Source organism: Podarcis pityusensis, assembly GCF_964106645.2.
Source record: "Podarcis pityusensis genome assembly, chromosome: 17".
Lineage (NCBI taxonomy): Eukaryota > Metazoa > Chordata > Lepidosauria > Squamata > Lacertidae > Podarcis > Podarcis pityusensis.
The window spans coordinates 35934561-35961142 of NC_138042.1; the positions used below are offsets into that span (position 1 = coordinate 35934561).

The 26582-nt window shown below is 46.2% G+C and overlaps 1 protein-coding gene across 1 annotated transcript in view; it reads left to right on the forward strand.

Annotated features, from left to right (window-relative positions):
- The window catches only part of FRMPD1 (FERM and PDZ domain containing 1), an 83892-nt gene that overhangs the window by 12086 nt on the left and 45224 nt on the right, over nt 1-26582 (forward strand). The window contains exon 2 of the mRNA XM_080986665.1: nt 25931-26061. The gene's annotated coding sequence lies outside the window, so the exon portion shown is untranslated. The remainder of the gene's footprint in view (nt 1-25930; nt 26062-26582) is intronic.

Here is a 26582-nt window from a genome sequence, read left to right on the forward strand (position 1 = left end):
CTCTGGCCAGCTGCTCCTGCAAAGGAGGGCAATCACAGCTACTCTAAGCTGCAGAATCATGTGGGTTTGGTTCCACTGGGACGCAACTGCTGGGTCTTCCAGGGGTAGCTAGGAAGTGGGGTTGACATGCTATAATTGTTGTTTGTGCCCGCAGTTAAAAACTGCTGTGGATGCAAGGGGATGCAGGTTTCAAGTAGAACAGCAGATAATTTGCACCACACATGCCATGAAATTAGGAGTGTCCAGTATTGTTGAGCTTGAATTGGGAACTGTTGCAGTGCAGCAGTTAGAGTTTAGACAAGGATCTGATTGACCAGGATTCAAAGCCCCATTCTGCCCAACATACCTCACAGGGATGCTGTGATGATGAAATGGAGAGGGAGAACCATGCAGGCCACCTTGAACACTGTGAAGGAAAGGTGGGGCATAAAATATGCTGCAAGATCTAGACTCCCTTCATGCACACCGAAGGTGTAAAGAGTTGAATAAACCATTTTTAAATCTTATTTTTGAAATCATTTTTATTTGATTTTACAAATGTGGATTTATAACAATACTTAATACATATCCATATATAGAGATTTATCTGAATCTCGAGACTTCCCACCAGCCCCTCCATGGGTCCTATTGTCAACATTTTCAACTGCATATTATTTCAAAATCTATATGTTGTATCTGTCCATATTTTCCATAGTCCTTGTTACATTACAGTAGTCTGCTAGATAAATTATTTTTTAAAATCCCATTTTTCTTGAAGTTTTTGTCTTCTGGGTTTCTGAACTTCCTGGTCAGTTTAGCCATTTTGCCGTAGTCCATAGGGTTAGTTTGCCATTCCTCTCTGGTAGGGACGAATAAACCATAATTCTTAAAGCTTTGACAGTCTCCAAAGGAACACAGACACTGTGTGAGTGCCTGGAACCCCCAGGAATCTTGCACAGAATTTTTGTAACAACCTGATGGACTGGGGGCCAAACTGCACGTTAAGTTATTTGTGCTTACAAAAATAGAATCAATTTTTTAAAGTCCGTTTTTATTACAAAGAAAATGCAGCCACTTTCCTATCCTGGGGGATGCCCTGAAAAACCCTGCAACTAGACTGAGATGTCCTCTAATCGTGATGAAGTTGATGACACTCCTGCAGAGTGATCAAGCTCCCCTTTCTGTATTTGCCTGCCGGTTCATTCCACCACCACATCCTTCCCTGCTGCCCTGATATGGCGAAACTGACAAGCTGCAGAAACTCTTATCAGTTCAACTCATATGTGGTTGCAGTCTTGCCTCAAACTGCTATTCAGGCACAGTACGATTTAGCATCTGTTAGCACTGAATTCTGCCATTGGTATCCAGTATGAAGCATTTGGATTGACAAGACTTTCCTTTACTGTTCAGGCAGGTCTTTGGAACTCCCCCCCCCCCCCATCTTTTTTACTGACCAGCCTTTATTGAGATGCTACTGATGCTTTTACTGATGTTGCTATTATAGTATTGTTTTGTAGTACAGTGGTACCTCGGGTTACATACACTTCAGGTTACAGACTCCGCTAACCCAGAAATAGTGCTTCAGGTTAAGAACTTTGCTTCAGGATAAGAACAGAAATCGTGCTCCGACAGCACGGCGGCAGCAGGAGGCCCCATTAGCTAAAGTGGTGCTTCAGGTTAAGTACAGTTTCAGGTTAAGTACGGACCTCTGGAACGAATTAAGTACTTAACCCAAGGTACCACTGTATTGTATTGCCTGCTCAATGGAGCAGTAAAGGTAAAAAGGTAAAGGACCCCTGGATGGTTACCGTAGGTCCAGTCAAAGGCGACTATGGAGTTGTGGCGCTCATCTCACTTTCAGGCTGAGGGAGCCAGCGTTTGTCCACAGATAGCTTTCCGGGTCATGTGGCCAGCAGGACTAAACCACTTCTGGTGCAAAGGGACACCTTGACGGAAACCAGAGCACACGGAAACACCATTTACCTTCCCGCCACAGCGGTACCTATTTATCTACTTGCACTGGCGTGCTTTTGAACTGCTAGGTTGGCAGGAGCTGGGACAGAGCAACAGGAGCTCACCCTGTTGCAGGGATTCGAACTGTCGACCTTCCAATTGGCAAGCCCAAGAGGCTCGGTGGTTTAGACCACAGCGCCACCCGCATAATATAATAGAGCAGTAACTTCTGCCTGATCTAGGGCTCCTCTTGACATCCTTTCAATTGTGTATTTGTGATAATTAATGCTCACGGGGGTAGCAGGGTGGTTATATACATGGTCCTATTTCAATACTGTTTGAAGCTGCAAAAGCTTTGGGATAGGTATACAGCTTTGTGCGTACCCTGTAGCATTCAGTTGAAATCCTATAACTTTTCATACCCCAAATGTTCCCTTGTTGTGGAGTTTCTATGTCCTGCTTTCAATGAGGTGCAGCAGAAGAGTGCAGTGGCATGCCGTGGATTGCTAGTACCCGGGGCCACATGGAGGGGTGTTTGGGAGGGAGGGAAATGGACGGAGTATGCATGCTCATTCAACTGCCTAATGGCATCCACTTCACCCAGGAAATTGCAGCCACAGAGATGAGGAGTCATTTTGTTGTCTGGAGAGGTCACTTCCTGGTTCGCATGGAGAAGCCGTTTTCAGTGGAGCCCTGCGACGGAAGCACACATCTGTCTTGAGGCCCTCACTAACAATTTTGCACTTGGGGCAACTTCCCCTCCATAAGGCAATAACTGGGGAATTACGCAGGTGGCGCTGTGGTCTAAACCACTGAGCCTCTTGGGCTTGCTGCCACAATGGAGTGAGCTCCCTTTGCTCTGTCCCAGCTCCTGCCAACCTAGCAGTTCAAAAGCATGCCAGTGTAAGTAGTTAAATGGGTAGGGAAGGTAAATGGCGTTTCCGTGTGCTCCGGCTTCCGTCACAGGGTCTCGTTGCGCCAGAAGTGGTTTAGTCCTGCTGGCCACATGACCTGGAAAGCTGTTTGTGGACAAACACCAGCTCCCTTGGCCTGAAAGCGAGATGAGTGCCGCAACCCCATAGTTGCCTTTGACTGGACTTCCCCGTCCAGGGGTCCTTTACCATCAGAGAACCTCTAATAAAGGGGAATGATGTGCAGGTGCTCCTCTCAGAAATCTACCACCCATGTTCTCTTTTTGCACCAGTGACCTGTTGTAGAATAAGGTAAAGGTAAAGGGACCCCTGACCATTAGGTCCAGTCGTGACCGACTCTGGGGTTGTGGCGCTCATCTTGCTTTACTGGCTGAGGGAGCCGGTGTACAGCTTCCGGGTCATGTGGCCAGCAGGACTAAGCCGCTTCTGGTGAACCAGAGCAGCGCACGGAAACACCATTTACCTTCCCGCCGGAGTGGTACCTATTTATCTACTTGCACTTTGACGTGCTTTCGAACTGCTAGGTTGGCAGGAGCAGGGACCGAACAACGGGAGCTCATCCCGTCGTGGGGATTCAAACTGCTGACCTGCTGATCGGCAAGTCCTAGGCTCTATGGGTTAACCTACAGCGCCACCCGCATTGTAGAATAAACCCACAAAAAAAACACCGGAATGAAGTGAGCCCTACTTGAGGCCCAAACCCAACTTTTCCTGTTCCAGCGATGGACAAGGAGGATCACTGTGTTAAAAAATAGCCTTCTCCTAAGTCGGGTTTGGGTTCACTTCCCCATGTCCCTGACAACGGGCTGACAAAGCCCTTCCTTAACTCCTGCTGTAAACCTGACGGCTAAGGGAGGACTGGCAGGCTTGGCTATTGATGGCAATCTTGCCAAGACTGGAACGGCTTGCCTGGGACAGTTCTCCCTTTGTGTTCTGCTTCACTGTGTCTGCCCACTGCAGCAATTTTTGCCGTGTTTTCATTTGTTGGGCATCGTGGGTAGCCGGGAATGTTTGCAAACTCTCTGCAGGGATTTGAACGGAACAACGTTTTAGCAAATAAGTCTTGGATAACAACGGGGCAGAGAAGTTCAAAAAGATGGAGGTTGTCAGATGGCAACATAACAGCTCTTCAAAAATCGAAAGGATTTTAGGTGGCATACATTGCGTGCAGTATTTTATTTGCTTATTTTCCCACCAGCTTCCCAAGCCCCCTGCATGGCTCTCGGAGCGGAATAAAACATCCAATTTCTGACTCAAACTGCCTAGCTTTGGAGCATTTCCACCTTACATATCTGTACTGGCCTTGATTTGATGCCTTTTTGAAGACGCTTGAATAAATTTTCTCACCACTTATCTCCATGCCAGGAAAACCTTCACCTGCTGGATTTGTGTAAGCAACTATTAAATGCACACAAGCAGAAACGAAAACCTGGCAACCTTATTTTATATTAGCTTTATTCTTTATGGCAGGGGCAGGAAATCTGTAGATGTTGTTGGACTCCAGTTCCCATCAACCAGCATAGCCAGTGGTCAGGGATGATGGAAGTTGTAGTCCATCAATATCTGGAGGACCACAGATTCCTCACTCCTGATATATGATGCTTATCTGCTTCCTTTTATTTATTTAAATCTGCTTTATAGGCTGCCTATTTTTGTCAAGAAATAACGTCTCTAAGCAGTTTACAAAATAACAATAATAAAACAGCAATAGTAAAATACAAATAAAACTGCATATTGTCTCTATCACAGTAAGAATCCAAATATGGGACCAAAATATTGAGCACTGCAACATCCAGGGATGTTTATTGTGTTTTTAATATATTGTGATGCATGTATTTTCCACTGTTGCAAGCCGCCTTGAATGTGCTGAGGAGATTAGGATATACATTGTATTTTATTTTATGTTTATTTTTATTTTTTTAAAAGCAACAAGAAATGTAGGAGGCTGCCTTGCACAGAAATGATCCATTGGTCCACCTAGCTCATTAAACCCCTTTGGGCTCCAGGCAAAAACATTCCTCTTCAACCAGGCCTTTGGCCAATTAACATCCAATACCCTTTCAAATAGGGACACGGGTGGCGCTGTGGGTTAAACCACAGAGTCTAGGACTTGCCGATCAGAAGGTTGGCGGTTCGAATCCCCACAACGGGCTGAGCTCCCGTTGCTCGGTCCCTGCTCCTGCCAACCTAGCAGTTCGAAAGCACGTCAAAGTGCAAGTAGATAAATAGGTACCGCTCTGGCGGGAAGGTAAACGGCATTTCTGTGCGCTGCTCTGGTTCGCCAGAAGTGGCTCAGTCATGCTGGCCACATGACCCGGAAGGTGTATGCCGACTCCCTCGGCCAGTAAAGCGAGATGAGCGCCGCAACCCCAGAGTTGGCCACGACTGGACCTAATGGTCAGGGGTCCCTTTACCTTTTTAGCCTTTCAAATGTGTTGTGGGAGGGGGTTATTGGTTTGTTTTTGTTCTTCTTTTTATTATGTGCATTGTGATTCTTCTCTGGTATTTTTATGTTGTGAATCACCTTGAGAACTGCAAATGAAGGGATGTATACAAATTTTAATGATGATAATAACAATAACAATAATAATAATAATAATAATAGCTTGCAGAATCACAGACTTGTAAGGGACCACAGGGTCATCTTCTAATCCAAAGGAATCTTTCACCCAACATGGGACTCGAACCCACAAGCCTGAGATTAAGAGTCTCATGCTCTGCCAACCAAGCTATCCCTCAGGGCTAATATTGTTTGCGACCACTGGCAGTGGTTCTCCGGGATTTTGGGTAGGGGAGATTTCCAGCCCTACATGGAGATAACAGGCAATGAACGTGGGACCTTCTGCATACAAATCCATGGGAGTGAGTCCTGCCTGCTGCTGCAAAGCATAGAATCATAGAATCATAGAGTTGGAAGAGACCACAAGGGCCATCGAGTCCAACCCCCTGCCAAGCAGGAAACACCATCAGAGCACTCCTGACATATGGTTGTCAAGCCTCTGCTTAAAGACCTCCAAAGAAGGAGACTCCACCACACTCCTTGGCAGCAAATTCCACTGTCGAACAGCTCTTACTGTCAGGAAGTTCTTCCTAATGTTTAGGTGGAATCTTCTTTCTTGTAGTTTGGATCCATTGCTCCGTGTCCACTCGGACACGGAGGACACGCTCAAGACTCCCCGTGAGCCCAGCTTTTGCAAGACTTGCAAAAACGACACTGGGCTCGCGGGGCACCATGAGCAGCCATGCGCCCTGGCCCTGTGAGCCCAGCACTGCTTTTTCGAGTGGCACTGGGCTCGCAAGGAGGGTGCCGTCAACTGTTGCACCCTTCGTATGGTGCCCTCCAGTTGGAGGGCAGCTGAGAAGTATTCAACAAGTCTGCTCCCTGGCCCCTCCCTATGCCTGCAATAAAGCAACAGAATAAATCGGGGTCAGCAAACCTTTTCAGCAGGGGGCCTCAGACCTTGTGGGGGGCCGGACTATATTTTTTTTTTGGGGGGGGGAATGAACGGATTCCTCTGCCCCACAAATAACCCAGAGATGCATTTTAAATAAAAGGACACATTCTACTCATGTAAAAACGCGCTGATTCCTGGACCGTCCGCAGGCCGGATTTAGAAGGCAATTGGGCTGGATCCGGGCCAGATCATTCGGCCCCCGGGCCTTAGTTTGCCTAAGTGTGCCAGTGTGGTGTAGTGATTAAGAGCGGTAGTCTCGTAATCTGGGGAACCGGGTTCGCTTCCCTGCTCCTCCACATGCAGCTGCTGGGTGACCTTGGGCCAGTCACTCTTCTTTGAAGTCTCTCAGCCCCACTCACCTCACAGAGTGTTTGTTGTGGGGGAGGAAGGGAAAGGAGAATGTTAGCCGCTTTGAGACTCCTTAAAAAGGGAGTGAAAGGCGGGATATCAAATCCAAACTCTTCTTCTTCTTCTATCCATGGAATAAATCCTTTCTCGCGCAGAAGGGCCTTCAGACTTGCTGAGGCTCCCTCGAACAGAAGTGGAGGAAGGCGTCTCATCGTGTTTTGCCAATTCCTCCTTTCTCTGTAGCCTCGCCACACTGCTCTGGAAAGGGAAGATTTCCAGAGGGCCACAGGGGAAAAGGGAAATTGGTGGAAATTGCTTTCATTAGTCGGTGCCAGGAGCGCACGGCCTTTCCATGGAGAGAACTCCATTCTCGGGATCTTTATTTATTTTTATTTGAAACGTACTTAGCCTGCTTTTAAGGATCAAAAAACATTTCAAAGCAGCATTGGAAGGAATGCAGTAGAATACAGCTACAGATAATTGATAATCAAGCCAATGCAACCAATCAAATAAACCATTGATTAAAAAAAAACCAGCTATAATAAAACTACAAACGTTTTAGCCCCAAAGCGCTACAGTGTGATACAAAACTTGGAGGAGTGGGAGCAATGGGGTCTTCAGGGCTTCCCTAATACCTGAATGGAAGGGACCTGTTGGAGTAATAATAATAATAATTTATTTATACCCTGCCCATTTGGCTGGGTTTCCCCAGCCACTCTGTGTGGCTCTCAACAGAATATTAAAAACACCAAACATTAAAAACTTCCCTAAACATGGCTGCCTTCAGATGTCTTCTAAAAGTCAGAGAGTTGTTTATTTCCTTGACATCTGATGGGAGGGCGTTTCACAGGACAGGCGCCACTACTGAGAAGGCCCTCTACCTGGTTCCCTGTAACCTCATTTCTCACAGTGAGCAAACCGGCAGGTGGCCCTCCATGCTGGACCTCAGCGTCCGGGCAGAACGATGGGGGTAAAGACGCTTCTTCGGGTATACTGGGCCGAGGTTGTTTAGGGCTTTAAAGGTCAGCACCAACACTTTGAATTGTGCTCGGAAACGTACTGAGAACCAATGTAGGTCTTTCAGGAGTGGTCTTGGCGGCCATTCCTAGTCTAGCTGCCGTATTCTGGATTAATTGTAGTTTCTGGGTCACCTTCAAAGGTAGCTCCATGTAGAATGCATTGCAGTAGTCCAAGCGGGAGATAACTAGAGCATGCACCACTCTGGTAACTGATTTCCAAGACATGGGGCCACTGCAGGAAACTTCCTCATCCTTAAATTCATCAGCTTAAATCTCGGATCCAATCTCATATGTATGTTACACCCTGGTTAGCATATTCTTAAAAGGAGGGGAGTGGAGAAACAGGATCTTATGGTGTGGAAAAAAATATGCCCGTTCTTTAGCATGGCTTCCGCAGCCCATGTGAGTTATTCAGATTAGGCAAACTTGTCTGGCTCTCTTCTCACTTTGCATAATACATTTTGCCATCTTGAGAACTTACGTAATTCTGGAACTGCTAGTCATGGCAAGGGGCAAGGACCTGTATAGGGCACATAGGCGCCAACTCTATAGGACTGTGGTGCATAGCTGTCAACTTACAGATTTGAAAATAAGGGACCAGCAGCCTCGAAAATAAGGGATCAGCAGCCAAAATAAGGGATTTTAGTCAACCAGCTGAAATACAAAGTTAAAAGGGACCAGATAATTTTGGAGAACAGCGCTGGTTTTAAGCCCTTCGTTTCCAGAGGTTGCTGCTCAAGACGCCAGCTGATGAAACACTGCAATGAAATAACTACAAGCAGCAACCACTTTTCACGCAAAACGAAGTCCAAGCTACGAAGATGCTGCTGCAGTTCTGTATCTTTTCTCTCATGCTCCATCTGCAGCTCTCAGTTCCATCAGGTGGGGCGGGAGGAAGGGGGGGGGGAATAGCGTCCGAAGTAAACCCGCAGATCAGACCATCTATGCTAGTCTACCACCTCAAATCTATGGGAGAAGTGCTTGCGGTCCTTCCTCCGCTTTTCCCCAATATGGTTAGCCCTTGGAACACCTGTCTGCACCTCCGCCTCCTCCTCCTCCTCTCTCTGAACTGCTTTCTCTATGGTTGCCCTCGCTCTCCCCCTCTCAAGGCTCCTCAGCAATTCATAGGCTGTGCCAGGCTGCCCATCTCATCCGGGTCCTTCGGTGGTGCAGCCGCAGTACGGCCTAGCGGGAGCGGCGGTGACAGGCAGAGGGGAGGCCCCAGGCAGAGATGCTCAGTTCTGCGGCCGCGAGGAGGATGGCGGTGGAAGGGCCCGAGGCTCCCGTCGCCAGTCCCGGTGGGGAGGGGCTCCCGGGGGCCGAGGCTGGTGAGAGGAGGCTGGAGGGGGGTGGGCCAGGCAGCCAAGCAACACAGTTGAAGCCTACCTCCTCCCTAGCCAGCAGGGAGGGAGGGAGAGGAGCTGCTTCCTTTGAAACCCGGGAAATTTAAGGGACATCATCAATAAGGGACAGCAGCGGGACACGGCGCTGGGATAAGGGAGTTTCCCACCAAATAAGGGACGGTTGACAGCTATGCTGTGGTGTCTTCAGCCCCAGCCAAAGTATGTCAGGATGGGGCTGAGCCTCACCCGCAAATCTTGAGGGGCAGGGTCTGGCGATGGCGGACCTCACTGGACCCTCGTGGTGGTGGCTGTGAGCCTCACTAGGGCTCATGGTGGCAGTGGTGGGCCTTTCAGCATAGCACATGATGTATGATCTCCCCCACATGCATGCAATGCCTTGGCCCCCTGCAACATGGGGCAGAACTCAGCATCTCTGATAGGGCATGAAGCCCCGCCTGGTTCAGCAAATCTTCTAGCTTCTGAGATTTCGGCAGGCACTGCTGCCTGCACATTTTCAAGCATACTTCAGCAACCGAAAAGATACAGAAGCTTGCTTCTCAAGCAGAGATGCTCAGAAAGCCGAATTTTGCACCTAGGACCATGTTTTGTGCTCTGGGAGAATGTTAGCATGCACGCAGCTCTAGTTACCTCCAGAAGTGGGTTTTTGATGACCTTCCGTGGGCTGGGGTCTGCGATGAAGGAGACCTTAGACAAGGAAAGTGAGTCAGGGAAAATATTATTTGCAGGTTGATCTATATTATATTTGTTTTCCAGCCCCAGCCTGCTGTTGCCCGAGGAACTGACGTCTTCCTTACACTTCAGCTAGGTATATTTTTAGAGCCAAAAACCCTTTAAAAGGCGACATATCGATTCCTTCCATCCCTCACGCATTCGGCCTTTCTGTTTTAGAATCATATTCCACTGTTCTCTAGTAACGTGACCTCGGCATCAATATTCCTATTATCTTCCATGCTTGTGTTCTGAAATAAACCAGATCCCCACAGAGGTGTTTTGCCATAACCCAAATGTGCCCATTTCCATTTTAGCCTTTCAGAATATTGTCAGTGACAACAGCACGGGATCCCTCTTGCTTTCTGCAGCCTATATAAGAATAATAAATGTTGGGGTGAGGGCTGTCTCCTCAGAGGCATTCAAAGCCTCTTCCCTAAAGTCTCAGCTGCTCTTTTTGTTAATTATATTTTTACAGCAACAAAAATCTCTCGCCCTTTTAGTTAGATAAGGGGAAATTATACAGACAGTCTTCAAACCAATTGCTCAGTAAGAAGTAAACATGTTCCCATCTTCTGATGCACTGGCTGAATAAGTACAAACGCACTGGCATCATCAATGAGCACTGGGGCGTGTGGAGTTTTTTTAAAAAACAATTATTATATTAACGTTAAATAAATAGCATGCTAGACTTTGCAGGGCAGGGGGGTTTCGTTCACATTGACAACCCATATATTTTCCAATTGTAATTGTCTAAATTTGTTTTTCCATTGTTAGCTTGTTTCATGTAATTCGTAGCAAAATGTATATTTCATGTTCGGTGCATACGCCATTCTGAACAGCAGTTTCTGAACATTTCTGACTCTATGCAAACCTTTGCTTCTGTGCTCTGACAGCATGACAGTGCAGCCTCGTTTGATTATGTGCAGTTGCAATTGCATGTTTTGCTAAGTGAACACCATGCTACTGCAACAAAGTTGTTGCATGATACACATTGTGTTCTGTTGTGGTGTTGTGTTGTGTTGTGTTGTGTTGTGCATACAAGTTCAACACTTAAAGTGTATGGTTAGTTCAGCATCAAATGTGTGGGTGCTTATATATTGATCTTAGTCATTAGGATCTCAATATGATCAACAGGTACAGATAATATATTTATTATTAACATTTAAATGAGGCCACACATTTATTTTATATCTCATGTAAAGCCAGTCTGCCATTGCTGAGGAGTCCAAAAGTTTTTTTCCACTGGGACCTGAACCCAAAAGTATGTCTGAACTTGTGGTTTATCTCACTTCAGACAAACCATGCACAGTAGCCAAGCTTCGTTCTATCGCTTACCACTTGTGGTTTGTCAGGGGAGATGAAAACAATGAGCCTGGGATCAGAAGTAAGGTAAAGGTAAAGGACCCCTCGACAGTTAAGTCCAGTCAAAGGCGACTGTGGGGTTGCGGCACTAACTCGCTTTCAGGCCGAGGGAGCCAGCGTTTGTCCACAGACAGCTTTCTGGGTCATGTGGCCAGCATGACTAAACCGCTTCTAGTGCAACGGGACACCGTGATGGAAACAAGAGTGCACAGAAACGGCATTTAACTTCCCACTACAGTGATACCTATTTATCTACTTGCACTGGCGTGCAGTGGCGTAGCGTGGGGGGTGCCAGGGGGGCCGGCCGCACCGGGCGCAACATGGGCGGGGGGCGCGCTCGCACTAGCGGCTCTCTGCCCCTACTAAAATCCACGGGTTAGGGAGCCCGCGCTCGCTCGGCTTGGCGAGGAGGTCGCGGAAGGGGGAGAGCGAAGCCTTCTGCCGCGGGCAAAAAAAGGAGAGGAAGCCGGGTGGGCGGGCGGGCGGGCTGGCTGGCAGGGGTCTGGCTGCGCCTGCTGCTGCCGGTGCAGGGCAAGGCAAGCAGAGCGAGGAGGAGAGAGAGGGGAAGGGGGGGGAGCAGCTAGGAAACGCTGCGGTGTGGAGGAGGAATCAATTAAGGAGAGAAAGCGAAAAGCCTTGGAGAAAGGGAAAAAAGGAAAGAAAAGAGGCAGCTCCAGGAGAGCGCGGGGGAAAGAGAAGCCTCGCTGCTGCTGCTGCTTGGGAGAGTAAATTACTGTACTTGCCTTGCCCCGGGTTAGGGGGCGCAAATTATTTGCCTTGCCCCGGGTTAGGGGGCGCAAATTACTTGCCTTGCCCCGGGTGCTGATAACCCACGCTACGCCGCTGCTGGCGTGCTTTTGAACTGTTAGGTTGGCAGGAGCTGGGACAGAGCAATGGGAGCTCACCCCATCGCACAGATTCAAACCCCTGACCTTCTGATCGGCAAGCCCAAAAGGCTCAGTGGTTTAGACCACAGCACCACCCGCATGTAGATGTAATGCTAAGCCAAACCATGACACAGCTCACAGCAGCATGGAATCACCGGAAGAGGAGTGAGTCCCAATGAACTTCTCTCCAGAAACCCACGCTTGCTCATTCACACTAAACCATGGTTTTGGCTTAAACGTTATGTGCACACTGGCTCACCGTACCACCTCTGCTCTTAATTAGAAGCATGCATTCCTGTAAATCCTGTTTGTTCTGCTATATGGTCCAATTTGGCAACCAGAAAAGAAATGTCCTCAAGAAGTTGTAAGGTGTTGGTTGAATGCACTTTCTTCTCCTCTTGCCATTGTCTTGTTCATGCTAGAGTTGTTCTCAACCAGCTGGTCTACTCCCCAGATTTTGGTTCAATCTGCGTTCCAGGGGCCCCGTGACCCACAGCTCCCCATAGATGAATAAACACACCAACACGAGTTTTTAGGATTATGGGATAAAACAGGCCACAACTTTATTGGTTACAGGTGTGAGTGGTTTGGTTTAGGCATTGGGTGAAACCAGGCTATATCTTGACTCCCGCCCATCTGCAGGAAGAGGGAAGCCCCCAGCCATGCCACGGTTTTAAATACCCACAGCCATGCCCCCCGCCAGCATAGATTGGCCAGACGGGGGTGACATGGCCAGGGTTGGCACAGAGGGGACATCAATTCCCCCACCCCTGAGCCAGGTTACTGCAAGAGCCCGGATGCCCAGCCCCAGCCCCACCCACTGCAAAAGGTGAGTGGTCTTCTGGGCCATATGTTTGACATTCAAGAGGCGCTCGGTAATTTTGTTATACAAAAGCTGACTGGGTGCTGGGTAAATTTTCCTAGCTGTGAGATCCTTCCCCATTTTGACTTTTAAGTAGGAATTATTGATGTCTGGCACACAGCAGACTCTACAGAGTGATGCTGTACCTTTTTTGGTCAGTGTATCAAAATTATTTCAAATCAAAGTACTTTTCGTCTTTTACTTCAATATTTTGCAGCATGTCATAGCGATACAATTGCTATTTCAAATCACACTCCACTTTCTCTTATTATGCTGCTGCCTAATTTTGTTAAATCCTATTGCCTGATGCTTGGATGTTACACTTTTGATTGGTGATAACTTCAAAACGCAGGGGGAGCCTGAATTTCAGGAATATTTTGAAAATAATGAAGGTTCTGTTGATGTTGAATGGGAGTCTTGCAAGAGTAACATGAGGGGGAGGAGAAGCACAGGGCTTAGCACGGGAGGAATTTGGATTTTGAAGTTTTTATTAAGTCAATTTGCATCATGTCTTTCCTTGAGTCTTTATCAAAATTTGTAGTGTGCTACATATAAACTGGGATGCGGGTGGCGCTGTGGGTTAAACCACAGAGCCTAGGACTTGCCGATCAGAAGGTCGGTGGTTCAAATTCCTGCGACGGGGTAAGGACCCGTTGCTCGGTCCCTGCTTCTGCCAACCTAGCAGTTCGAAAGCACGTCAAAGTGCAAGTAGATAAATAGGTACCACTCTGGCGGGAAGGTAAACGGCGTTTCCGTGCGCTGCTCTGGTTCACCAGAAGCGGCTTTGTCATGCTGGTCACATGACCCAGAAGCTGTACGCCGGCTCCCTTGGCCAATAAAGCGAGATGAGCGCCGCAACCCCAGAGTCAGTCACGACTGGACCTAATGGTCAGGGGTCCCTTTACTTTACCTTACATATAAACTGAATAATTTACTTTCAGTTAAAGCTGAATTTGCAGTGAGATGTTTGTGCCAGAAGTGCTGGGAAAGTGGTGAGAGGATGGGTAAAATTTTAGTATTCCATTTCAGACAAAAAAAAAGGTTGAAATTATATTCCTTTAATTAAGAATTAATGCAACAATGTATACACAACCCCAAAGGATATATATTTAGATTTTCAAAAGTCCAAAAAATTATACACTAATACAATATTAAAGAACAGTATCAACCAAAATATGTTTACATTAAAATATACCGATATAAATAAATAAATGGTTACATGAATTAATACATTTAAATCATCCAATTAAATCATTACATTAAATCTTTAATTAACTCATCCAATTAAACCTTTGCAATGCACCATATTAACCTCAATAAAATTTATCCTCCGCTTCGGAGCAGCCGTTGCAAATCTCGCAACTCTGTCACAAAGTTGTCAGACTTAGACAACACATATGTGTCTTCATAATCACCATCAAGGCATATCTTTTAACTCGTAAAAATGATTGACAGGCTTGTTTTTGTGCAAATGCATGGGTAATCTTGGAGATGATGTTTTTGGCACTCCTTGATGATGTCCAGCTATGTTCTGTGCATATATAAAAAAAGAAAAGTACTATATCTACCTGCAACTACAACAGCTGCGGTATACAATGTCTTTTCAGTTGGCATTTGACCCTTATGCTCATGCTAAATTAACTCTGTGGCACCCCACAGATTTGAGAGTAGAGGGGCAGTCCTTTTTGTGGAAGAAGTGGGCTGAAATGTAGATATCATCGGGGGCGGGGAGTACAGGAATCTATACTTGATTCTGAATTTGAACAGAATCATGAAGGACTGCCTGCCTGCCACACAGTTGATATCAGAGCCTCCCTTTCTCCCTCGCACAATGGTCTGTGTGCACAATATAAATGCAAAGCAAGAATTCTGGGTGCTGTAGGGTTTTAACTCTGTGAGAGGTAAACTACAAAGCCCAGAATTCTTTGAGGGAAATAATGTGCTTTAAAAGTACAGCTTCTACATTGTACACACCCAGCTCACTTCTGCAATGAGCTTGTGTATCCTCTTTCATTTGCATGCCCAAGCGACGCTTGTGTGCTGTGGCAGGAACAAGCAGAATAACTAGACTGACGGGAACAGCGATTTAATGTCTAAACATATCTGGGCACAGACTGTATCCCTGAGATTCTTAAGAGTCGCGAGTAGTGTTTTAAAGCTGCCTTCAGCTAAGGCTGGGTTCCTGTGCAACTCTGGTGTGGCATAGCTAAGGTAAAAGGTAAAGGACAGAGAAAAATAGGAAATACCGTATTTTTCGCTCTATAAGATGCACCAGACGACAAGACGCGCCTAGTTTTTGGAGGAGGAAAACAAGGAAAAAAATATTCTGAATCTCAGAAGCCAGAACAGCAAGAGGGATCGCTGCGCAGTGAAAGCAGCAATCCCTCTTGCTGTTCTGGCTTCTGGGATAGCTGCGCAGCCTGCATTCACTCCATAAGACGCACACACATTTCCCCTTACTTTTTAGCAGGGGAAAAGTGAGTCTTATAGAGCAAAAAATATGGTAGCTTCTGTTTAACATAGCGCAGAATCATGATGTTGGCTTCGTCAGTGTAAAACACAAACCCAAATTGTAAACCCACTAGCACAGGGATGGGGGAACCTGCAACTCTCGAGATGTTTCTGGATCCCATCCCATCATCCCTGACCATCATCAACCTTCCCTGGAGTTGATAGGAGCTGGAATCTAACATCATCTGGAGATCTGCTGGTTCCCCATCTAGCAGTTCCATGCAGTTCTAGAATAGCTCGATCTTTCTGCTCTTTGGCACCACTGCAGGGCTAGGATCCAATGCAGTGGGGAGTTTTTAAAAAAAAGAAATCCAACAAGGTAAAGCTAAAGCTAAAGGATCTCTGGACAGATAGGTCCAGTCAAAGGCGACTCTGGGGTTGCGGCGCTTATCTGGCGATCAGGTTGAGGGAGCCGGTGTTTGTCCGCAGACAGCTTTCCAGGTCATGTGGCATGCATGACTAAACCGCTTCTGGCACAACGGGACACCATGACGGAAGCCAGAGTGCACAGAAACGCCGTTTACCTTCCCACCACAGTGGTACCTATTTATCTACTTGTACTTGTGCTTTCGAACTGCTAGGTTGGCAGGAGCTGGGACAGAGCAACGGGAGATCACCCCGTTGCAGGGATTCGAACTGCCAACCTTCTGATCGGCAAGCCCAAGAGGCTCAGTGGTTTAGACCACAGCACCATCTTCTCCCCTTATAACTCTGGTGTGGCATAGGTGGTCAGCAAAACCACTCCTCTGCACACCAAGAAGCCCTGGGCTTTATGGGGAAGAGGGTTTGCTGAGGATTTCCAGTCACCCTACCAGCTCCTAAGCGATTTGGGCTCGTTCCAGTGTGGCTGGAGCAGCTATCAGTTCTGACAGCTGCTGTCATTACCGGTGGATAAGCCTCTTCCAGCCGTCTCTCAGCACCTTCGCCCATCTGCTCACGTGCTCATGAACCCTCTGACAATGTCCAGTGCCCTCTTGTGGAAGCCTTAGAGGGCATCTGGGCAGCATGCTGACCATGGCGGGAAGCATGGCAAAGCTGGCGTGGGGAAGACTGACCAAACTGGGGTCTGAGCAGTCCCCAGTCTCAGGAAAGGGGCTTCCGGACAGGTGGGGGATTTGGCAAACAGCGTCATCTCATAAGGACAGGGTTGGGTGGAGGGATGTCAAATGTCAAAAGGCAGAGGGGGGGTTGTCATGACCCTTCAGATGATGGTGCTTCCTGCCCCAGAGTGGCAGGAAGGTCACATGGGGTCTATGGGGCAATCATAGCCTGCTCTTATAGTAAATTATTGCTTACATCGGGGGAGTGGCGTTTTCCCAGGAAATCAAAATTTCCCAGGTGTCCCTTATTGACTGTCCAGAATTAATTTAAAACTAAATGGCATGGGGAAAGTAGTCTTTTTTTCCCTTTTTTTAAGAATATGGCCTTGAATATTCCCAATGCAGAAAGATTAGAAATCTAAATATAAGCAGTTGTGTGAACTTCTGTTGCTTTTTATTAGATGTTTTTGTCATTTTTATTAGATTTTTTTGAGGTTTTTTGTAATTGTAAGTTTTTTTAAAAAAAATAATGTTTTAATGTTGTGTTATAAACTGTTGTAACTTGCCTTGGCAGCTTAGGGTGATGGGGAGTAATAAATTAAAATAATAATAATAATAATAATAATAACCCCTCCACTTCATTCTGTGTTCAAGATTATTTGTGCTCATGATGGTACCGGGGCTGGTATGCATGATTCTGCTTTCAACGTTGTTCCATCTGCAGAAGTTTTGTGGTGGACATTCTGCTGGTCCTGCTGAAATCAAGTAAACTTTTTTCATGTCCCACAAATGTCCCAAGAGGGCGGTTGTTGTTGTTTTTGTTCTACTTGTGTTGTGGTAGAGTGCAACAGTGCCCCTACGGATGGCAACAGTGCAGGAAAACTGAGCAAGCACTGTTAAGTTGTGGGTGAACATATCAGACGACACAGCGATTCTTCAAACAGCTCTTGTTTATTCACAGGCCAGAACAGAACTGAACTGAAGGGTTCAGTCAGCCTGCTTATATAGAGCTCCAGTACAACGTAACTGTAACAATTTTCTAAAACTATCCAATCACTGAATGTCACTTTCGATCCCTTATTTGCATAACTATCTACAGTATCTCCCTGCTGGCCCAGGGTGAGAACTTCAGTACTGTTATGTACTGAGTTGAATAGGATCCAAACTGCAGCAGTCTGATTGGTCCTAGAACAATAGGATCCAAAAGGCAGCAGTCTGATTGGTCCTAGAACAATAGGATTCAGAATGCAGCAGTCTGATTGGTCCTAGAACAATGCAGCAGTATGATTGGTTGGCAGGAACCACCCAATCATGCTCCAGATAGAAGTGAATCCACAACCTGATTGGCTTACAGTAGAATTCCGGAATTAGCCAATCATGTGTAGCCCATTGTGTAAATAATGTATATAAAGCAGATACTTTGAGGGGACATTCATTCATTCCTCCTCACCACTATGAGCTGAATAAAGAGCATGAAATCACTTTGCGACTCTGAGTATAGTTCAAGTACATAACAAGCACCACAAAGCAACAAATAAGTTGGAATGATGTGTAGATGGTCCAGCATAAATTCACCTCTGATGTACTATTATTTCATCAATAGCATGTCATGGAAAAAATGCAAGTGTATTTACTCGCATTAAGATGTAGCAGAAGTTCCGGGGACCAATTAGCTGCACATTTGCATGATGCATGATGCTTATGCATCACTGGGGTTAAATTCCCCTTTATGGCAACCACTGCAGGGAAGATATTTCGCAAGAACTTATGACGGCTTCCCTTGATATTTAGCTTGAACTTCCTCTGCTGTGAAGAACCCAGCTTGAACGTTTGCTAGCTTTCTCTGATCCCCTGTGAGAGCCCCAGGCTCATGGCTCAGGCCAAAACCAACAGGCATGCCTTGTCTCAGGGGCATGTGCAGAGTTCCAGTTGAACTGCGCTTCTTGGAAACACCAGATTCTCTCAAATGAAAATGTTCTTTCCCCCCACTCTGTTGCAACGAGTCTGCTATTAGATCCTTGGAGGCTTTGAGAGGACAGGAGTAGTATTGTCTGCAACAGATGGCTTTGTTATGCCACATTGTTTCTGGGTTGCAAAGCTGCTGGCTCAGAAGTGAAGTCCCATTAATTGTCCATCATAATTAGGCTAACAGCTTGGAAGCTCCTGTGTCTTGACTATGTATTTTTGGCGTAGTTCTGTATTGTTATTGTTAAACGCTGCTGGAACGAGCCTGCCTTCGTCCTGAGGATTGTTTAGCAAGAGTTGCTTTCCCCCACCCAGAAGGAGCAATGATCACACAGCCGCTGTTTCCATTCTTCATAAAAGTGAATTGTTCCTTGCTACCAAAGTAACCAAAATTAGGGCACTGGGGGAAACGATCAGATAAGTAATTGACGCAATAATTCAGAGTCTAATCCGATTAAGGAGATTTGTAAGGATCGGACCATGTGCTCCTCAGGAGTTGTTTTTCTTGGGTGATGGGACGGAAAACACCTGAGGAATAGAAGAAGGATCAACAAAGCTGTAGCAAAGAGTGAAGACAAAGAGGACCACTCATAAAATGCATCACAGGAGAATAATTAGTATTGGTTAAAACTGGGCAAGTTCCTCCAAGGTGCAATTTATACATCATCCCAGACACTCTTAAGAGAAGAGACTGCAGATTCTTCACTTGCTGGGTGAACACAGCTTCATAAGTTGTGCTCTGCAATGATACTGCCACAAATTATGGCTATTATTGTTGTTGTTGTTGTTGTTTGAATTTATATACCACCATATACCCAGGGGTCTCAGGGTGGTTCACAGAATAAAATCAAGATATAAAACCACAGAATACATAATAAAAATAAAAACAACACCCCAATCGCCGCCGCCCCCCAAATTTTTTAATAGATGCACATTTTAAAATAGAGAGATAGATGCAAGATCACAGGACATCAGTTTGAAATGATTCCAAAACAATTGCCATTAAATCTAATAGATGCAAAGGACCGCCCATGCCACCACAAAAACTAGTCAGCTGTTAGGTAACAGTGTTGACTATGGGAACAATCAAAAAGACTGCAACCTCAATCATAAAGTGGAACGCAGAATGTGCGGAACCGTTTCGGTGAAGCAATTGTCCCATCTGATAAGGGCTAGACCAGGCAGGCAAAAATTGGATAACTTATTGGAGTTATGCTTTGTGTGGCTCAAAGCCATATTGTTACCAAAGTTGGCTGCCACCCCCCATTCTCTGCCAAACGGTAGCAAAATTCCAGGGGGTTCCAAGTATTCACCCAGGGTTTGTGCTGCTTTGAAGAACTGAAGATGCGGCGGAGACTGCCGTAGCTTTAAGAATTTATTTTCTAAAAAAATAATGTCATTGCTTTTATTAAATTACTTCTTGTGTTAATGAGATTTGAAGTTTCCAAATCTCTGGACTTCCCACCTTCCCCTCCATGGGTTCTGTTGTTAAACCTTTTCTACTGCATCTTTTTCAGTAATCCATGCTTTTTTATAACTCCATTATCTCCATTAGTACTCGTTACGTTAGGGACGCGGGTGGTGCTGTGGGTTAAACCACAGAGCCTAGGACTTGCTGATCAGAAGGTCGGCGGTTCAAATCCCCACAACGGGGTGAGCTCCCATTGTTCAGTCCCTGCTCCTGCCAACCTAGCAGTTCGAAAACACGTCAAAGTGCAAGTAGATAAATAGGTACCGCTCCAGTGGGAAGGTAAACAGCGTTTCTGTGTGCTGCTCTGGTTCGCCAGAAGCAGCTTAGTCATGCTGGCCACATGACCCGGAAGCTGTACGCCGGCTTCCTTGGCCAATAAAGCGAGATGATCGCCGCAACCCCAGACTCGGTCATGTCCTGGACCTGATGGTCAGGGGTCCCTTTACCTTTACTCATTACATTACAAGTGTTAGTGCAATCCTGCTAATGTTTTCATCTGCTTACAGTGGTCTCCAATATAAATTATAAAAAATTATTAAAAAATTATTAAAAAATTCCCCTCTTCTTCCCAGCACACCTTGCTAAGGATACTCTTTTCCCGTCACTTCACACACGCATCGCATCACCTTGGCAACCTTTGTCTGCCCAGGTCCAAGATTCCTCTTAGATGGGCCATCAATACCTTATGCCAGGGGTCAGCAACCTTTTTCAGCCATGGGCCGGTCCACCGTCCCTCAGACCATGTGGTGGGCCGGACTATATTTTTTTTGGGGGGGGGGGAATGAACGAATTCCTATGCCCCACAAATAACCCAGAGATGCATTTTAAAGAAAGCACACATTCTACTCATGTCAAAACACCAGGCAGGCCCCACAAATAACCCAGAGATGCATTTTAAATAAAGGGACACATTCTACTCATGTAAAAACACGCTGATTCCTGGACTGTCCGCGGATTGAGAAGGCAATTGGGCCGCATCCGGCCCCTGGGCCTTAGGTTGCCTAGCCCTGCCTTATGCCATGTAAATGCCTCTAACCCAGGAGAGACCCTGGCTCGGAAAGGAGACTCAGCTTGTGTTTTCCCACAGGCTTCCAATCTTCCCTTCAATACTCCAAATAATCAAAATCCTACCATTTGTATGGTTTAGGGGGTCCCCCCCCAAAAAATCTATAACAATATTTAAAAGCTCCCAGCTGGGGTTAGATCTCAACAGGTGAAGAAATTTGTTAAGGAAACAACTTGCGTATCTTGCTCTGGGCCATAATGAAAGTTGTGTTATACCACACTTACTAGTTTAAAATAAAATAAAAAATCAGCCTCATTCAACTGTGGTTTCCTATTCTGGTTGTTTAAGAGAAGTTTATATAAAAAGGGGAAAAAACCTAAGGACAGTTAATTAATTGCATAGTGCTTATAAAAATGATTGGTGGTATGGTATGACTAGTGGAGGAGCAATAAAACTGCTAGCACACCTGCAAACCTAAGCAGGGTCTGATAGGGTTTCTAGTTGGATGGGGGACTGTGTTTTGAAATTCCTGCATTGCAGGGGGTTGGACTAGATGACCCTCGGGTCCCTTTAAGCTCTATGATTCAAAAGTTAGTTATTTTTAAATTCTTCTAATACGAAGCAGAAAAGTTGCTTCCCATGCTGTGTCAGCCACCAATCTTTGCTTTATTGCTTGTGCAAGTTGCTTGACCTGAAAAAAAAAAGTGTCATTCATTCTCTTATATAAATAGACTTTAAGCCAGTGTGGTGTAGTGGTTAAGAGTGGTGGACTCATAATCTGGTGAACCGGTTCGCTTCCCCGCTCCTCCACATGCAGCTGCTGGGTGACCTTGGGCCAGTCACACTTCTCTGAAGTCTCTCAGCCCCACTCACTTCACAGAGTGTTTGTTGTGGGGGAGGAAAGGAAAGGAGAATGTTAGCCTCTTTGAGACTCCTTCGGGTAATGATAAAGCGGGATATCAAATCCAAACTCCTCTTCTTCTTCTTCTTCTATTAGCTACAGAACAGAATATTACAGAGTCTTTCCCCTCACTTACACTGAAGTGAGTCAGTGGGCAGAATCAAAGGGCCTTTCTGTCACTGTCCGTTCAAAATATGGTCCACATGAAAAGTGAATTGCCAGTGTTATCTGCCACAATCATCTAATGTTACGTTGAGATTGGGGGGGGGGGGTCAAGAAGGCAATGGAACGGACATCTTGTTTCCAACTGCGCAGCTCTTGTTCAAAATCATAGGGTTTTCTTTTTGTAATATTTTGAACCAAACCCCAGAGTGGCTGTACAGATACAGCCCATTATGCATTAAATGTGTGTTGCTTTATAATGTTCCTGAAGGAAGCACATTTGTCTAGCCTTTGCAGACAGAAGAAGCCACATTGTTTTGTACTGAACAGGTAGATTTTTTACATTAGATACTGTGTCGGTCTTGTTCTGGCTATTATGGGCAGCTTAGCCAGAGTCTTTTGTTTACAGAGTGGGAGGGGACTTTTCCATACAAAGACTCCAGTCTGACCAGAGGCGTCCTGTACACCTTTCCCATCCTGTACAGAAAGGGGTTTTCAGCAACTGCAAATATGTTATGCAAGTTTGGGGTGGGGCAGAGACTGCATCTGCCAAGGTCATCTTCTGCATAGCTGTTAGATAGTCAGAGTGAACCTAAGCAGGTGTTGGTCTGTTGAGTTTCTGGATGCAGACCTTCCAAGTGTCCCTGTTTTCCAGGGACAGTCCTGGATTTACAGAAGCCATCCTGGTTTCTGATTTGGTCCTGGAATGTCCCGCTTTTCCTTAAAGGTAAAGGTAAAGGGACCCCTGACCATTTGGTCCAGTCGTGACCGACTCTGGGGTTGCGGTGCTCATCTCGCTTTATTGGCCGAGGGAGCCGGCGTACAGCTTCCGGGTCATGTGGCCAGCATGACTAAGCCACTTCTGGTGAACCAGAGCAGCACACGGAAACGCCATTTACCTTCCCATCGGAGCAGTACCTATTTATCTACTTCCACTGGTGTGCTTTCAAACTGCTAGGTGGGCAGGAGCAGGGACTGAGCAATGGGAGCTCACCCCGTTGTGGGGATTCAAACCACCGATCTTCTGATCGGCAAGTCCTAGGCTCTGTGGTTTAACCCACAGCGCCACCCGCATCCCGCTTTTCCTTAGGACATCCTTCTTTTCCTCAGAAAAATGTTGGTGGGTATGGTAAGATGTCCCTACTTCTATTGGAGAAACGCTGGAGGGTATGGAGTTACACAACCCCCAAGCCATTTAAAAACTTCCCTAAACAGTGGTACCTTGGTTCTCAAACTTAATCCGTTCTGGAAGTCCATTCCAAAACCAAAGCGTTCCAAAACCAATGCACACTTTCCCATAGAAAGCAGTGCAAAACAGATAAATCTGTTCCAGAGTTTTAAAAGCAACCCCTAAAACAGCAATTTAACATGAATTTTACTATCCAACGAGACCATCGATCCATAAAATGAAAGCAATAAACAATGTACTGCAATCACACAACCAATCCATCAGTAGCTGAACTGGGTTCTACGCAGTCACAAAAACAGAACAAAAAAAGAGCCACAAAAACACAAAATAAATAGCAAAACCAGACAGACACTCAAAACAGAAGTGTGGCACTCAAAATGGAGCAAAAAAAAAAGTTCACAAACGGGAACACTTGCTTCCGGGTTTGCAGTGTTTGGGTTCCAAGTTGTTTGAGTACCAAGGCATTTGAGAACCAAGATACCACTGTACAGGGATGCATTCAGATGTCTTCTAAAGGTTGTATAGTTACTTATCTCCTTGGCTCAGGGGACGCTTGGAGGGTTTGTTCTCAATTTTTTAATGAGGGACTCTGCTTCCTGCCACAAACCCTAATGGTGCACATTGTGCCTTGCGTTCCCGGGATAGGATGTACTGCAGGAAAACAGGTTTTGCAAACACACACACTCCTCCAGCAGCAGAAACCGATGTGATTTACCAGCCCGTAGAAAGGAGCAAAATGTCGGGTGGCCTGTGACTACCTGCCCTTCTTGTGCATTTCCCCACAGAAGGGTGCTCTTTGGATGCAATTGACGTGCTTGCTGCAGTTCCCACGCTGACAAGGCCGGGTTGCGTGATGTCTGCGTCCAAATGGCAACTGACGTGTTTCTAACAATCGGCGTGGCTAATGCAAGGGATTGGCTCCGATGGGATTTCACAGTTCTCGACGCTCCTGTCCTTGAAATGATGGAAAAGCATCATGTGCCTTCAGTTGGCAATTATCACAGGCAGTGCATCTCTCGGCCCATCACAAAAGCTTTTAAGCTTGTCAGCTATAGCTTTAGGATTCCCCACCCCACCCCACCCCCCACCTTCCTAAGGTCTGTTTTGCAAGCCTGGTTTTTTTAATGAACATTTGTTCTTCGGGGGGAGAGAGGGCATGATGTGGCAAGAAAGTGGTTCTTTCCTGCTTAAAGTATATGTATTACATTTAAGCACTTCTGCTAGAAGGAGATCGTTTAAGGAACCCAGGGTCATTGGGAAGGAGTTCTGTGTTGGTTTTTTGCAAGGGCAGTGAGCGGGGATGGAGGAGGAATTTGATTCGGTATGCATTTAAAGCCAGCTCTGTCAAACTTGGACTTTCCAAAACAATATAAGAACCGAAACACAGCTATCCTTCAAATTCTCACTCCTCCGAATTTTGCAATGCACTTCTGCAACCAAACAATAATTACAAAAATGAATATATATTAAGAAGCAGATACATAGCTGTCAACTTACAGATTTGAAAATAAGGGACCAGCAGCCTCGAAAATAAGGGATCAGCAGCCAGAACAGACAGTGGGGCAGATAGCATAGTCTGTGGCAGAAGATGAACTGCAGAGGAATAGAAACAGGGCTGCCTGTGGTGAAGTGGAGTGCAGAATGATTCCTTTCTCCATCTCTAGTCACAACCTAGCAAAGGAATTGACCAAGCATAAGCTGTGCAGCCCTCATTTGCTCTCTCATTGCAATGCTCACTGAGACCTAAATGTTCTTTTCATCTGGAGCCATAGAAACTGAAGGCGACTAGTTGTGTGTGCCAGTAGAACAGGAGCGGCTAAGCTCTGATCCTCCATCATCCCTGACCAATGGCCATGCCGGCTGGGGCTGATGGAAGCTGAGCAGAATAGCATGTGCAGGTTCCTCATCCCTGCACTAGAACATCAGTGGAGACTGTTATGTACTGAAGTTCTCACCCTGGGCCAGCAGGGGGATACTGTAGATAGTTATGCAAATAAGGGATCGAAAGTGACTTTCAGTGATTGGATAGTTTTAGAAAATTGTTACAGTTACATTGTACTGGAGCTCTATATTAGCAGGCTGACTGAACCCTTCAGTTCAGTTCAGTTCTGTCCTGGCCGGTGAATAAACAAGAGCTGTTTGAAGAATCGCTGTGTCGTCTGATATGTTCACCCACAACTTAACACAGACATTCTGTTGTTCCTTTTTTAAAGTTGTGGCACAGGCAATAATTGCGAGTATATTCAGCTTATGCTTGATTTCAGGGCATCCAACGGTCTTGAGTTGCAGTAGGGGTAAGAAAATTATGGAGGCACATGTGTTTTACCCCCAAGGTAAAGGACCCCCGGTCAAAGGCGACTATGGAGTTGTGGTGCTCGTCTCGCTTTCAGCCTGAGGGAGCTGGGGTTTATCCACAGACAGCTTTCCGGGTCATGTGGCCTGCATGACTAGACCACTTCTGGAGCAATGGGACACCGTGATGGAAACCAGAGTGCACAGAAACGCCTTTTACCTTTCCACCACCTATTCCAGTACCTATTTATCTACTTGCACTGGTGTGCTTTTGAACTGCTAGGTTGGCAGGAGCTGGGACACAGCAACGGGAGCTCACCCCATCCTGGGGATTTGAACCATCGACCTTCTGATCAGCAAGCCCAAGAGGCTCAGTGGTTTAGACCACAGTGCCACCCACGTCCCTCCACCATACTAGAATACTAATATTTGTATAGCACCAAAAGGGGAGAATATCCTAGACCCATGTTCTACTGAAAGTCTTGTCTGAATTATCACATACTTCTCATCTTCTTGCACAGGCAGAAAAGCAGATGAACCAATGTCCCAAACACTAAGCAAGAGGTAGCATCCAGAGGCGCGAGCCAATCTCACAAAATGCGAAGCACGTGAACAACTCCGCTGGGTTAAAGCCAACATTAAGTACACACACGTAAGTCTCGCGGCGCGGTTGGATTCAGTTTATTCATTTGGGTTCTGAGTCAGATCATTCATCCTGGGGGAGGGCAGAAAAGCCCAAAGCAAACAGAAGTCATGCTACCTTTTAACCACAGCAAGCTTGGAACGATCATGACAGGTTGATCAATAGCTGCTGAAGTGCTGAGCTCTCTTCCTTTGCAGGCATGTGCACTTAATTCAGCAGCTTGTTTCGTCCAGGACTGCACTTTTTTTGCATAACTTTGGCCTAAACCTTAGGCCCTAAAGAAAGCTCTAGAAAGGGAGGAGCCATTTTGGCCCAGCTGTGCATTTCAGAAAAGTTAACGGTTTGCTATGAATGTGCCTTTCTGAACTATTTATTTCCTCGCAGCTAGCACAGAGGAAGCAAACCATGGTCCCTGGCTTAGCATTGTGTTTGAACTCAGGATTGTGGTTTGTTTCACTCCAACAAACCATGGTTGGCAAGCCAAGAACAAACGCAAGCTACAGATTGTGGTTTGTTGAGAGTGAAACAAA